Source organism: Pteropus alecto, unplaced genomic scaffold (genome assembly GCF_000325575.1).
Source record: "Pteropus alecto unplaced genomic scaffold, ASM32557v1 scaffold14, whole genome shotgun sequence".
NCBI lineage: Eukaryota > Metazoa > Chordata > Mammalia > Chiroptera > Pteropodidae > Pteropus > Pteropus alecto.
In genome coordinates this window covers 6117785-6132535 of record NW_006436810.1, presented here as the reverse complement: position 1 = coordinate 6132535, position 14751 = coordinate 6117785, and the positions used below count along the sequence as shown (strand labels likewise).

At 44.4% G+C, this 14751-nt stretch overlaps 1 protein-coding gene across 1 annotated transcript in view; it reads left to right on the top strand.

Moving 5' to 3' along the window:
* The first annotated feature begins 7000 nt into the window (after nucleotides 1–7000).
* ATP8B1 (ATPase phospholipid transporting 8B1) overlaps nucleotides 7001–14751 on the top strand; it is a 108273-nt gene continuing 100522 nt past the window's right edge. The window contains exon 1 of the mRNA XM_006913748.3: nucleotides 7001–7342. The gene's annotated coding sequence lies outside the window, so the exon portion shown is untranslated. The remainder of the gene's footprint in view (nucleotides 7343–14751) is intronic.

Sequence of the window (14751 nt, the reverse complement as noted above, 5' to 3'; positions counted from 1 at the left end):
ATGAAACTATTTTGGTTTCTTTAAAGCTACAAATGTTCAAAATGCCCGCCGTCTGTGACAAAGTGTCATCTGGCGTTATTCATAGCTAAAAAGCATTTACATTTAATTGCACCTACCTCTGCTTTAAAAGGAGGAAAGCCAGATGTGCCAGGAGGCCATAGAAACTGTTAATTTTGCTTGGCTCTGCACACCTCCCCTGGGGCCTCAGTTTCCTCTGTATAAAATGGGTGGTTAGTCGAGAGTTTTGAGGTTGTTTTTATCTCTCACAGGATACATATTTTTACTTGCTGACTTCTTTCTTAAAAAGCTGGAGTCTTACCATAGTCTTACCTCACCTCAGTGAGGAACTGCATTCAGCGATGGGTGAGAGAACTGAAAAACATTGGCTTAAACACACAAAAACACTTTTTTTTCCCACATAAATTAAGTCCAGCAAGAGTCAGTCTCAGCTGGCGGAGTGGCACTGTGATGTCATCAGGACCCAGTTGTTTGCATCTTTCTGGTCCACCCACTTCAGAGAATCGCTTCTATTTTCAAAGTCCCTTCAGATTCAAGATGGCAACCCGCTCAGCAGCCACTGTGACCACCTTGCAGGTGAGAAGATGAAAGGAAAATCATGTTTTACTGACTTAGAGCTTTCTTGGACGTCCCATCCAACACTGCTTATACCTTATCGTCCAGAACTTAGTCACATGGCCGCGTCTAGCTGAAGAGAGACTGGGGCATGTAGTCCTTTTGCGGGACACATTGCTGCCCCAGATCATGTCGGGATCTGAGGCTAGGGCAGAAGCAGAGGATGGGTGTTGGGCTGGGTAACTGAGGTCTCTACCACACCGCTGCTTAACCCAAACAAGTGTATCGGTACAAATGACATTCCAAGTAAGACGAGGTTCCCCTGGGCCCATGTCGACAGGACTCTTGTGTCCTTCACCCTGGGTTGGTCTGTTGCTTTCAGAACAATGGGCAGTGGTCCCTCGTAACTTGAGGGGCTCTGAAGAAATGCCGGCTTCAATCAGACTTCTGCTGCCCCTGCCTGAAATTCTTCCCCTAATGCTTTTCTTCAGGGATAATCATCTTTTAACACTTAGTTGGCTCTTGCATTTATTTTCGTATTACTAATAACATGCTTATAGTGCCATTTTTTGATGTTTTGCTGTCTTAGACATTATCTCTTTACTTTCCGTTATGGGTGAAGATGATTTAACACTCATATGCATCCCAACCCAGAACGCTTCATACGCACACACATACATACCCTCACGGTCCCCCTCCATCCTCCCTTCATAATTAGATTTCCATTTACAGTTAAATCATATTCAGTGGGTGCATTATTATGAGTATGGAAATATTGTTTGCAGCTAAGCCATGCGGTACATATACTATGATTCCATTTCCTCTCTCAGAAGATTTTTGGTTTGGAGTTAATAATTGCCTTTTTTCCCCATGTACCTTTTCCCACATGTTCCCACCGTTAATCCAGTTCCCAAATTTCGCACATAACCATAAAGCTTCTCTCAGGATAGTCGAAAGCATAATTTATCAGTTTATCTTTTCTCCCCCTTGTGATATGCCCTGCTGTGGCCTTCTGTCCCATTGTTTCAATGTGGGTAGATTCTGTCACACAGGACTTCCTTTCATCGTGGTCCTGAGAATTCCTTTTGTTCTACTACTGGGAGTTACCGGGAATTGCTCAGTGAAAGGCATTTAGGTGGCGCTCTGTCTCCTTATTAGTACAGGACTAATGCTTTTATTTTGGGGGGAGGGTGTTCCTTTCATGTGTCCCTCTGGAACAGGACTTGACTAGTGCTGTGGAATTTGAATCTGAGGTGACAGAAAAATCATCTATTTGACATTTCCCCCTGATCTGCCCCTCACCTGCTAGCTCAGAGTTCCACTCCTCTGTACTTTGCATTTCCATGTAACAATGTGTCTTGGATATGTTCCAAATAACAGCATAACTAGATCGCCTTAATTTTTTTAAAATGACCGATGATTATCCCATTATACAGATGTGCCTTCTATTAATGGACATTGAGGCCAAGTCTGGTCTTTTGAAGTAAAAAACAGGCTGAAATGAATATTTATGCACATTCACCTTGTGTAAATGTTCAAATACATCTCTAGGATAAATTCCTAGACATGAATTTTTGAGGCGCAGGCATATATGTTTAAAATTTTGCTATTTGTTTCTGAATTTTCTTCAAAAAAAAAAAAAACCTGTGCAATTTGCACACACACCAACAGCATATGAAATCCTGTTTCCTCATAATCACTGACTGTGCAGTGTAGCACCAGATTTTTTCTTTGACAGTATGATAAGTGAAAATTTGTTTCTCATTTTTTTTTTTGCATTTAATTTGCTTTTCTTTAATTGGGGCGGGGGGGACAACCACTCATGCTGGCTGTTTATCTATAACATATAAATATGTTAACATACACACATATTATTTATATGTTACAGATAGGGACAATCTGTAAACATCATACATATATGTTTACACACATATAGACAGTTTAGAAAACTAAAAAGGCAGTACTCATCCGTAGCATATGCTGCTATAACTTTATGGGAAAACTTGAATACTATTCGTTCTACTGCTCCAGTGATAGCAACAAAAGCTTACACGCGTCTTCGTTCTAATAAAGCAAAACCTTTTTTTGTACTGGAGGGACACTGTTTCTAGAATAAAGTAAAGAAGGTCAAATCGCAACCCACAAAATAATAGGAACCAGAGAGAAATAAGATGTTTAGAAGCCCTAAAAATAGTGATGGGTTGTGATTGATCAGGTATTTCTGAAAACTAATCTGGAAAATGCATAAATATTCCACAATAGCAAATGATTAAATCCTCAGCAGGAGAAAATACTATGTAACTATAAACACACATAGAGAGTATGACTACTCAGACCATTCATTCATTCTACAAGAATTGATAGCCACTTGGCAGTGTTCTATGCCAAGAGAGACCAAGAAGATTAAAATTCAGTCTTGGATCTCAAAGGGCTCCCTGTGCATCGGGAAAGGAGACAGGTAATCAGTTAAAATACAATGAAATAAAGGCTTCCCTAGAAGTTAGGTGCAAAATGCTGTGGAAACCACTGTCTGTGGAGAGTGGGGCAAGGCTTACCCAGAGGGAGCCACTTTGGAGCTGGATCGAGGAGTTGAGGATATTTTAAGCAGAGGGAATATCAAATACTATTCAGATTTCAGTGGATTGCAAACAGCTTGGGATGGGGGAGATTAGCATGCCAGTCATGGAGGATGAGGGACAAAGGGAAGGATGTTTTCATGATCATGGTACACGGTGAAAATAGAGCATAAGATACTATATATAAACTTCTTATGGCTACATGAAAACATGGCTACATATACTATCAATGATCACAAGACATTTTGGACATTTATTTGTTAAATTAACTATATAAATTAAGCTTAACTAGTATTATCAACACAGATTCAATGTAATGTTCATTTTATTTCTATGTAGATAGATAGTAGATTATTAAAATCTCCTTGTAAATAAAGAAAAACTGTAGACTGATTCTATACATTTACATGCTCGTGAATATGAAAGAGAAGTGAATTTTAATAATGTGCCCAGGAATAATACGTCCCCTAATATCTCATGCATAGTAAGCCAAAATAACTGAGATACACTTTGTTACCTGATGTTTAATGTTTCTCTTGAAATCCAATTTTATAATTTAAAATGTTGGTAAGAAAAAAATGGAGTCACTAAGTAGTAAAGGAAGCGGAAAGCATGTAAGTCAGAGGAAATTTGGGAAAGTATTTGTGTAGAGATAGAATATACCATCTGTATCTGTTTTAAATTCCACCTAAAAGAAAGTGAGGTTAGACTAGCTGAAGCTTCTAATTTTACTTAGTGCAAAGACAGGCTCATATAAGAGGTATCTTCTTTTCATGTTTAACATTCTGGAGCTGGTCTAGACGATGGCTGTGAAGAATTCACCTTCCAACTGAGTTCATTTTGACTGCCAAGCACGGGTTACAGTAACACCTGTGTGTCATGACTCCTTTTCCATTGGCATTAAACGCTTTAGCTTAAATGACCACTGAGTTTAGCAAAGAACCGAATACAGGCAGTATCACCTCTCTTTAAACATATCTTTTATCTCTTGGCTCTTATCCTGTAGAAAAAATTCTAGGAAATGAATTTTCAGCAAAATTGAGCTAGTTCTCTTAGCTACCTCCTCAGCCTTTCTACTCACATCATGGAAATGCACAGAAGTGTTGCCAAGAAAAGAGGAAGGAAAAAAAAAACTGTTGGAGGAAATTACGAACTACAAAAGCTGAAAAGCATTGTCACCCTTTTAGAAATGACTGTATCTTTGTTGCATGCATGATGCACTTTCAGTGATTGACCTGACAAGGCACCCTGAAATTCGGCACAGTTCTTTCAGAGAGGACAAGGGTCAGGATTTCCAGGTGAGCTACTTCCTTTATCAGCAGTATCAGCTGACGTGTTCTGAGTGTCTCCTTCCCCATGACCAGAAAAGTGCGGAAGGCTTAGGTAAGAGAAACTCGGTAGGACGAGGTCTGAATACGCCCTTTTCTGGTGGGTTCCAGGCAAGATGGGCTTTGAAAACTTTTCTCTCACTGAGGATGGAACTCCTTCACCTGGCAATTCTTTTTCAAATGCAATTCTTCATGAAGCCTACCGCGACCACATTATTTAAAATTACAACTCATTCTCCCATTCCTAATCTCTTAACCTTGTTCTATTTTTATTGTTTATTTTTAATGTACAAATATTAAGTGTACAGGTTGATGAACTCTTATAAACGTGTACACTCACATAACCACCACCCAGATCAAGGTAAAGAGTTCTTACAGCATCCTAGAAGGCTCCCTCTGTGGCCTCCTCCCAGTCAGTCTTGTTCTATTTTTTTCAAAGTATTTGTCACCTTTTAAGATACAACTTGCCTGATTGGTTCACTGATTTACTTAAGGAACTAGAACAATGCCTAGCACATAGTAGATACTCAATAAATATTGGTTAAGTATCCCTTTGTCCACACCTTCTCCCCTCCGTGTTGTCTGTAAGAGAAGCGACCTAGCTTGAAGTCTTCAGTGTCTTCATAGAGATGCTAAATGCAGCAGTAGGAGTGGTATTTATTAAATCTGGGCGTGAGTGTAGTTTGGATGTGTCTCAGCATAGTATTTTCTAGGCACTGTTTTCCTGGACAGATTGAGCACTTGCTGGTAGAGCTGCAAGAAGGAAATGACCTTCTTTTAGTCTAGATTCATCTCTCGATTCCAGGTTTACTGGCATTTCTCCTGGTGGGGCAGAGCCCTCCCCAGTGGCCTCCCTCGTTCTGACTCTGCTGTTCCTACTAATGCCATCAGCTAACCCGGAGACCTTGGTTGTCTTCTATATTTCTGTCTGCCAGTCAGTTGCAGGTCTGGCCTCTCCATATCTTGGCCATTTCTCCTCAGGGTGTCCCTGGAAACGCCTCTGCCTTTTCATTTCCACTGGCAACTCCTGCAGTCCCACCTTATGTTGCTGTACTAGTCTCCCAAATAGTACCCCCATGTTCAGTCTTAGCCTCTTCCAAACTATCCCCATGACTTTCCCTAAAACACAGCCTTGATCATGTCACTGCTGTGGCCATAAACTTCTAATGGTTTGCAGGTGCTGCCAAAAGCAAATCCAAACTCCTTAGCCTGCATTCAAGGACTTCCTGACCCTAACTCCCTCCCTGGACTTATGCAATACTAATTGTATTGCTAGATGACTGGTCTACCCCATTGTCACTAGACAGGCCCATATTTTCAAGCCTCTGTACCTTGGCTCTGTTGTTGGGTTCAGAAAATAAGCACTGGAAGGAACCATTTAGATCATCTGGTCCAGTTTCATTTCACAGATGAAGAAACTAAGGCCCAGAGAAATTAAATAACTGACCAGCACTACCTAGTCAAAGGTCAAGTGTGACTAATGAAAAAGAAACCCAGGGTAGTCTAGGGTTTAACTGTTATTAGTTAAATCCTTCATACAGCTGAAGATCAAATCAATGGGCCACTTTTTGAATACCCTCTCCATGTAACTCTAATCCCTAAACGTGTGGATCTTTGAGTCTTGCCTCAAGCATGGCCTCCTCAATGGTCTCCCATAAGCCAGCCCCCAGATGTGAGTCTGAACTCTCAGGTCCATGACCTGAGCCTCTCTGATCTGCAGGTAACTTGAGTCCTGGCTCTACTACTACATTTTAACAAAATCTAATTCATCTTTGGCTTTCATTCATTCGTATCTCAGTGACTTAGCAGATAAGCAGTAAAATTCTGCTGAAGGGAAACTTTCGGTGTTGAGTGCAATACAAGGGAGGTGCGACTCACAAGCCAAACACCAGCTGTCAACCATGCCCGCGAGTCCAACACTGTCAACTACACCGCACCGTTCACAGGCCGCGCCTTGGCTCCTATTGACCCCAAGCCTGAAAAGGTGAGGAAGTTTGGTCTCAGCGGAAAGCCTGCTTGCTGCAATTACAGGATAAGTTTCTTGAAGTCTTTTGGCACAGTCTCTTTCCCCATGCTCTGCGCGTCGAACTGCGACACACATTCGGTGACCTGTCCGGGAACGTGACTTGGCATCGAGAGGGTACAGCTCTCCTTACCAAGGGAGCTCAGTTCCGGGGAGCAGTGGCCCCGCCAGCTTTCCGGACTGGCGCGGTCACCGACCCCGGGTGGTGGCCACGACGGACGAGGGCGGCGGGAAAGTGAAGCGGGGCTGGCGGGGTGGCGAGCGCGGCCCCCGGGGGGCGGGCAGGACCACTGGGACAGCTCAGAGCGACCGCAGCTGCCAGGTCGCGGAGCCGGCGAGGCGGAGGCCACAGGCTCTGGGCCCACCTGCCGCCGGGGCGCACGGAGGGCGCAGGGCTCGACCTGGGCCGCGTCGGTCTGCGCGGAGGCTCACCGTCCAGCCTCTCTCCGCCCCCCGGGAGGGACAAAGGGAGGGCAGACGGCTGGACCCGCCCCGGCCTCTGCGGTGCGCTGCAGCCGCAGCTGCCAAAGGGAGACGGGAGGCACCATCCCGGAGCAGAGAAACCAGTTTGGCCGGTCGCGGGGAGCGGAGGGAAAAGGGCGGCCACAGAAGAAGGGCGCGCGGACAAGGGGCGGGGAAAGGCGAGGACTATTGGCGAGCCGCGAGAGCCGCCGCCAACTGGACAGACAAGCTTCCCGGGGCCCCGGGCCAGCCCCCGTGAGCCATGAAGCGCTAGCTCCTCCGCCAGAGCTGGGGCCGGGCGGCGGCGGCCAGGTGCGCAGCGAGCGCGCGGAGAGGCTGGCACCCGACGGATGCCCCACCTGGGGCCCAGCGAGCGCCAGGTAAGCAGGGACGCGGCGCCGGGGGCCCCGAGCTTCCCCACTCTGTCGGCCCAGCAGATCCTCTAACCGCCCCAGGGTTGGCGGACTGGGGATCCGAGATGCAGTGGCAGCAGCTGTCCGAGCCCTGGGTCTTTTGAGTCCACACTGGTGGGGTTTGGATGGGGGCGAGGGAGCCTCTGCGGGCTCGGGGATGAGAAGGCTCAGCTGGCTGGCCGGGAGCGGAGGGAACTCGCGGGAGGTGTTTGGAGCCTTCGCTCGTTTGCTATACACACGTCTGGGTTAAACTCCGAGGGTCAAACCTGGCGCGGCTCGCGGGTCCCTGGAAAGTGCCGCTGGCTTCCCTGAAGTGTCTGCCGGCCCTCTGGAAGTCTCCTGTGGCTGGGTTCTGCTGGAACCTCTTTCGGAGCCGATGTCAACGCATCCGAAAAAGACCTTAGGGCCATATATACCTGGCCGCAGCTTTGGGGAGGGATGGAGGGTGAGATCGCCTCTACTGCGCCGGTTGCGGGACCGGGCACCCTTCCGACATCTTCCATGCGCTTTTACACACGTTGGGAGGTGGTGGGGGAACGGGTTACTTTCCCCGGTGATTGTTGGGTCGTTATCTGCCAGCTCCCACAGCACTGCTACGGCCCATCTCCTTCCCTTCTCAGTTTGATGCCCAGCGCTGTCACCTCGCTTTATGCGTGCGGAGGGGCGACTTATTGGGTGTGGGTGGTACTGCAGAGAATAGCGAGTGTTTTAACTTCCCACGTCCCCACACCTCCCAAGTGAAGGAAAAGCTTGCATTGTCCGCGTAACTTCTCCCAGGGGCGTGTGCGCGCCTCGTCCCCACCGGATGTGCCGCAGAACGCAGCTTCTTGACCGCTGTAGAGGTAGGACCAGGATGCAGAGCGGGGGAACGGAGTTGACACGCTCAAGTACGAAGGACCTAGGCCACGTTTCCGCCCAGTGAGTCCCCCCGAGCCCCACCCGACCCTTTCGGCCTGCAGGCGCAGCCCCTTGTGGGCTCCAAGGCCTTCTAGGGTAGCTCCGGACGCCGCCGAGTTTTCCTCCCGGAAACCGCCCGCCCTCTTGGCTGGAGAAGAGATTCTCTCCCACCTTCCTGATTGCACTGCCTTCAATTTTTTGTCTCCGCTCCTTGAGAATTAAAGGAGACAACACAGGCGAAGTGCTCGAATCTCACCCACTACACAGTAGGTTAGGGACCGAGGTTAACTGCTTTTAGGCAGAAAAACTAAAAAAATGGTGTGATAAAGTCTCCAGTGATAGTAAGTATAAGCGCATATAAAAAGAGGCAACAACACAAAACATGAAGTAGAAGTTCTAATTTTCACCATCTCAAGAGTATTTTTGTGTTAGACCTAAAAGGCCATTCATTAATTCTGGGCCTGTTGTTGCAGACCTTATTAAAACCCATTGTAAGTAAATGCATATACTGTGCAAAAGATGATTAATGGTTATTAGCTGATTGCTGTCTGGGGAGAAGTCCGCGTGTCTGCAATTACCCCTCTCCGAATTCTCTTAATGGTTTTCATTATGTCCTGGAGGCCTCCTCCTTCTAATTTTAGGTACGAAAACTTAACAGCTTCCTTCACTTGCCATTTTCTAGTGGCTAGTGCTTGGGTAATTTTTAGTGGTTCTTTGCGTCTGTTATTGAGGACCAAATGAGACCCATGTGGCTTAATATTAATGAACACGAATGGCATCTGTGTGAGAGCAGCTCTGGCTACTTTGAAGCGTTCTTTCTGGTTTTTTATTTTAAGGAAAATGCATACGAGTATGCGCTTATTACTTGTTAGGGATAGAACTCGAGGGTTTGTTTGTTTGTTTAGCTGAGGCTTTAAAATAATGATTTGGTAAGGCAAATGGCTTAACAAAAAGAAGCCTGCAGATCTGAGGCAAGTTCAAGACTAGTTCCATGTTTCACCTGGATTTCAGTCTCTGGGATCTTAGTACTGATGACACTGAGATCTGGTTGTAGAACGTTTCTTTCCCTGTCTGTCTGTACTCCTTTCTTTTCTTCCTCTTTCCTTTCTTTTCTCTCTTCCTTCTAAAGGAAGGAGTAGTGGAAAACATACGGATTTAGATTCCCATAGATTTCAGTTATTTTACTTACTTTAAATTGTATTTAATTTTTATAATTTACTTTCATTATATGATTTACTTTTTAAATTGTATAACCTCAGATGAAAATTCCTAAATTTTCGGAACCTCAGTTTACTCATTTGCTGGGGTGGGGGGAAGATATTGTCGACCTACTTGGGTTATTGAGAGAATTACGTGAGAACAGGTGGATGTGCCTTGTCTATAGTAGGGGTTTGAATGTCACTTTATTATTTCTTTACTAATCTGATATTTTTAAAAATTAGTGCGATGCTCAGGTGTTTGGTGTATTTTTCATAGTTTATTGGCTTCCTAGTCTGAATTCCATTTTATTTTTCATAAACAACACTCATGAAATCTAGGTAATCCTTATGACCCATTCTGGAGAGATTTTAATCTACTAGTCACCTTTGCTCTTTAGTTTCAATCATTGTAAAAGAAGCCTATGCTTTTATGAATGCAGAGGAACTTGCTTTTTAGGTAACAAGTTTTGTGGAGTCCATTCATGACGTTTATCTCTAAAGAAAGGTGCAGTTAAAGTTTCTTAAACACTTAAGTTTAGAATTTGAGTCTACATTTGCATCTAGATTAATTTCCCAGGAAGTTCTTCTTTGCGGTATCTTTAGGTATCTTGTGAGTTTTCAGGTCTGTTTGTTGGTATCATTCAATTAGATTAATTGTATTCGTGCCTGTAGGTGTTTTGTTACTTATTAAGATAAGTAAAAATTAATTCACTACCAGAAGAGTTTTAATAACACACACAAAAAAGATCGCTTATCCTTCTTTTTTCTGTTAACCAAGTTACTCCTGAATCCCCGTCACTGTGCCCAGCTAAAAATAATGCCCAGTCTAAGATCTTTTGAGGTCCTGTGTCACTGAAAACCCGGCATTGTGGAGGAAGAATCTAGAAAGCACACACGTACACACCCAGTCTTGTTTCTCATTGTTATTCTTAAAAAAACAAAGCTTTATTATCTAGTCATTTAGGAACACATAAGTACTGTTACTAATACTTATAAATGCATGCGCTTTTAAGTAAAATGTTGCCAAAACCATGCCCAGTGGGAAACTAATATGTTTGATAACTGGTCCCAATGCACACCGAGCCCAGAGGCAGCAGTAAATAGAGGCTGATCACACACTCTCGGGATTTCCTTGACCTGGCTTAGAATCCCGGCCTCCACACTTCCCAGCTGTAAAACCTAGAGCAAATCACTTAATCCCTCTGGCTTCAGTTTCCCTATCTGTAAAATGGAATAACAGCAGTGCTACCTTTTAGGTTGTACGATGAGTTCCAAATGAAAGAATTTAGCTAAAAGAGCTTAGCATAGAGCTCCATAAACAGCAGTCATTACTATTGGGTGGTCGTTGCTATCGCACAGTAAATATCTACTGCTCATCCAGCAATTGCCTTTGTTCTAGACCATGTAGGAGGCAGAAATCAATCACTCTATATGTTAGTATTTATTAAGCAAACATAGTTGCCTATTTGCACCAGGCGCTGGCAAGAAAGAGCCATCCAGAGTAGGGGTGAGGTTCTGAACCTCCAAATCCAGGGCTTGAGTACTGAAGAATGGGCGTCTGTGGGGGGCACAAAGGAGCGGGGTGCTTGGTGACCTAGGGACATGCCCACTCAGTCACAGCCATGAAGGGCCCTGGCTACTTTCACATGGCTGCTCCTCCTCCCGCACAGTGGAGGCCCTTGGGACATACTGAGCAGTGCTGTGTCCCCTTTACCCACTGCTTCCTGTCTTTCCTCTCTCTCTCAGCCTCCATATTCCTGTTTTAAAAAAAGAAAATTACTCTTTCCTTTTCAAAATTCGGATGTTTCTGGACCTAGGTCTTCTTTAAAGGATCTGCGCTCTCTGCGTGGTTTCTTAGTGGCGGGGCCTGGTAAGTGTTGCTAATGACAGAGACCCTTGGTATAATCTCATTCATTCATTCATTCATATTTAAAATGGCTCGAGCATCTTCTCTAGGCACTATGCTTAGGATTACCTACCTCTGCTTCACAGAAGCCTATGAGGTTTTCAGGGGGCCTGAGTTGTGTGGGTTTTTTTCTTCTTCAGTAAGAAAGTAGGTCAGGCATTCTCTCTCTCCCTGCCCTGGACATTGTCCCTCCCTGCATGGAGAGATGGTTGCCTTAGACCCTGGAGGACAGCCCAGGTCAATTCTAACTCTGAAGCTCTGTGTTTCATTATGAGTGTCAAGTCTAGTGAATTTGCATTGAGTTAGGTAGAGCCAGGCTTGGAAGCTGTAGAGGGTCAGGGTGGGAATCCCACTGATTCTGGGGAGGACAGACGTCACCCTTGTTCTGGGCAGTCCTTCAGTAGCGACAGCCACCTCCCCCCGCCCCCGCCCACCCCCAGCGTGACTGAGAAGCCTGGCACTTCTGCATTGGGTGCATGTGTAGCCTGACCTTTGGCTGGTATCTTTGGTCTTTATTTACAGGGCTGTCGTTTATGGTTTTGTCTCTTTACTGAGTGGCTTTTGTTCCACCAGAGTTGAGGTTTGTTTGATTTAGCACAGGCAGTGTTTGAAATCAGTTTTCTGACCTCTCCTTAAATCGAGTTGAGCTGGAACGCTCTCATTGGAACTCCTCGGGCATTAGGCAGTAGCCTCACACAGTATCCGGCTATCCATCCTTGTTCTTTGGGGAAGCTTCCATGGATTGGATGCATTATTGATTTTATAAAGTGTGACATGACTTGTACCCAAATTCTTATTCTGTCTTCTTGGGACACAGTGAACTACTGAGACCCTTCTCTGAGATCTGTATATGATCTGTGGGTCCAGAAAACATGTTTAATATTCTCTATAAGAAAACAGATAACCATGTGACTTGGCTGGTTTAAATTTTCACTCACGTCAGGAGATGGATGGGTCAGATGTTATACGTTTTATGCTGGAAAATGTTGGTCCTATTGCCACATTGGAAATAAATGTGAGGACCTCTAAGCCAGGCACTAAGAATTTTTGTGGGCCTCTGAGCCTCAAGAATTTTTGATAAAACAAGGAAACTGAGTGTGTGGGGTTTATCAGACTGCGGAGATTGTGAAAATGAGGTGAAAATCTATACTCTGTTTTTGATACCAGACGATTTTCGGAGGAGAGGAGATTTCCTGATGACCTCACCTTAGTGCAGAGATTTATTTCATGGGTTTTTGTTAATTGTGGTAAAATGCTTATGAAATATATCATTTTAACAAATTTAAAGTGTGAATTCAGGGGTATTAAGCACATTCATAGTATCGTGCAACCATCACCGTTATCCCTTTCCAGAATTTTTTAATCGTCCTGAACTGAAACTCTACTCATTCAGCAGTGACTCCCTATTCTCCTTTCTCCTTTATTTGTCTCCATGAATTTGGCTATTTTAAGGTACCTCGCGTACGTGCCATCATACAATATTTATCCTTTTGAGACTGGCTTATTTCACTCAGCATAGTGTCTTCGAGATGCGACCATGTCAGAGCATGTATCAGACTCTTCTTCTGCTTCCTTTTCAAAGCTGAATACTGTTCCATTGTATGTATCTACTATACTCTGTTTACCCGGTCATCTGTCCACGGACACTTGGTTTGTTGGATGGTGGCCACTTTTGCTTACTATGAATAGTGCTGCTCTGGACACAGGCATAGGAATGTCTGTTCACGGTAGTTTTTGAGATCTTATTCAGTTTTGTGAGATGCATCTTTCATAGAAAGTGGTTAAGACTGGCAGGGACATGTGGTATTTAAGACCACACTTTCCTCCAAAACAGTTAGGAGATCATAACTTGGGGAACTGTGGGGAGGATGGATGTGTTGAAGACACATGAAGGGCAGCCATGTGCTCCTCCTTCTCACCTGCAGCTTACAAAGCTGGGCCATCACCCAACTGGCCCGTGGTGTGGCTGACCCTGTGATCTGTGCCAGGGCCAGAGTAAGAGCTCAGGAGACCTGTCTCCATGGTCTGGAGACCTCTGGAGACCACAGCTGCCTTCTAGGAAGGACATTGTGTAGTGGAGAAAAAAAAAAAATCCTTATCTTTCCTCCAGAATTGACTTGGATAAAAATAAATAAATAAATAATTTTTTGATGGAAGGAGGGTTAGAATATGAGAAAAACTGATAATTACATGTTTAAAAAATCGAATACTTAAAAGTCAGATTATGTTCTACCTTAAGGTAGAACTCTTGGTTTTCAACATAAGCTTTAAGGCACAAGGTCAGTTACAGACTGTGAAGTGGCAGAAAGGTCAAATGTCGCATCTGTGTCATAACGTGCTTATAGTTGTAGCAGGATAAAAACCAGAAGACTTTTTATAACAATTAGATGTCAGTCTATGTTAAAGACATCTTAATCTATATTTTTAAAGAACAATACACTCATATGAGTGTATGATCATACTGTGCCATGAAAATTAGGCAAAATAAGGATTTGCATGTTTCATTTCAGTGGGTTTTTTTTAAGTAAATATATTTTATATATTTACTTATATATATATATATACTTACATAAGTATATATATATGTGTATATATAGGTATATATATGTATTTTTTCAAGCTAACCCCAAACACCACCATCCTCGGGTATCATTCCACCTTCCTATCCTATGCTAGTCACAGCTACAAAAAGGATATTGGGGCTGATGTGGCTAATTCTCAGAGGTTTGACACTTTGTGTAGCTCTGCATGATTAAGAATACTTTTTTAAAAAATCACCTTTAGGCTTTCCCCCCTTACAGGTCAGTTTGAGAACCTCAGACTGTGCGAGTGGTGACCTAAGTCACAGCCAATGTGTCTTTGAGATTACGTGGAAGCAGAAGAAAGTTTGCTTGGGCCCTGAACTCTAAGTTAACGAATTGGTCCCATTTCTTGAGTTCTGGCCTAAATGGCCAAAAAAGTAAACTCCTAGGGAACTTCCTGTCTCCTTAGTTATTCCACGGAGCGGACCCCCTTCCTTAGCCTTACAAAGTCTGAAGCAAACAGAGCCCTCACGTAGCCACCCAGCCAGCCAGCCGGCCAACAGATTCATAGGAAGCACATTTTCTGTGCCTGGCACTTGGCATCCGTCAGTGAATCAAGTAGTTAAAGGGCCTGCCCTCGGAGAGCTCACCTCCTAGAGAGGGGAGAGAGACAGAGAGAATGAAGATAGTAAGTAGGTAGATTGTGTGCTAGAAATAAGTGCTACATGAGATGAAAAGAGAGAGCTGGGCAGGGTACAGGGACTTGGTGTGGAGCAGGGAGCAGGGGGCAATGGTAAAGTAGAGGAGGTGACATAGGAACAAAGCCTCACTGGAAAGGGATGCCATGAAGAT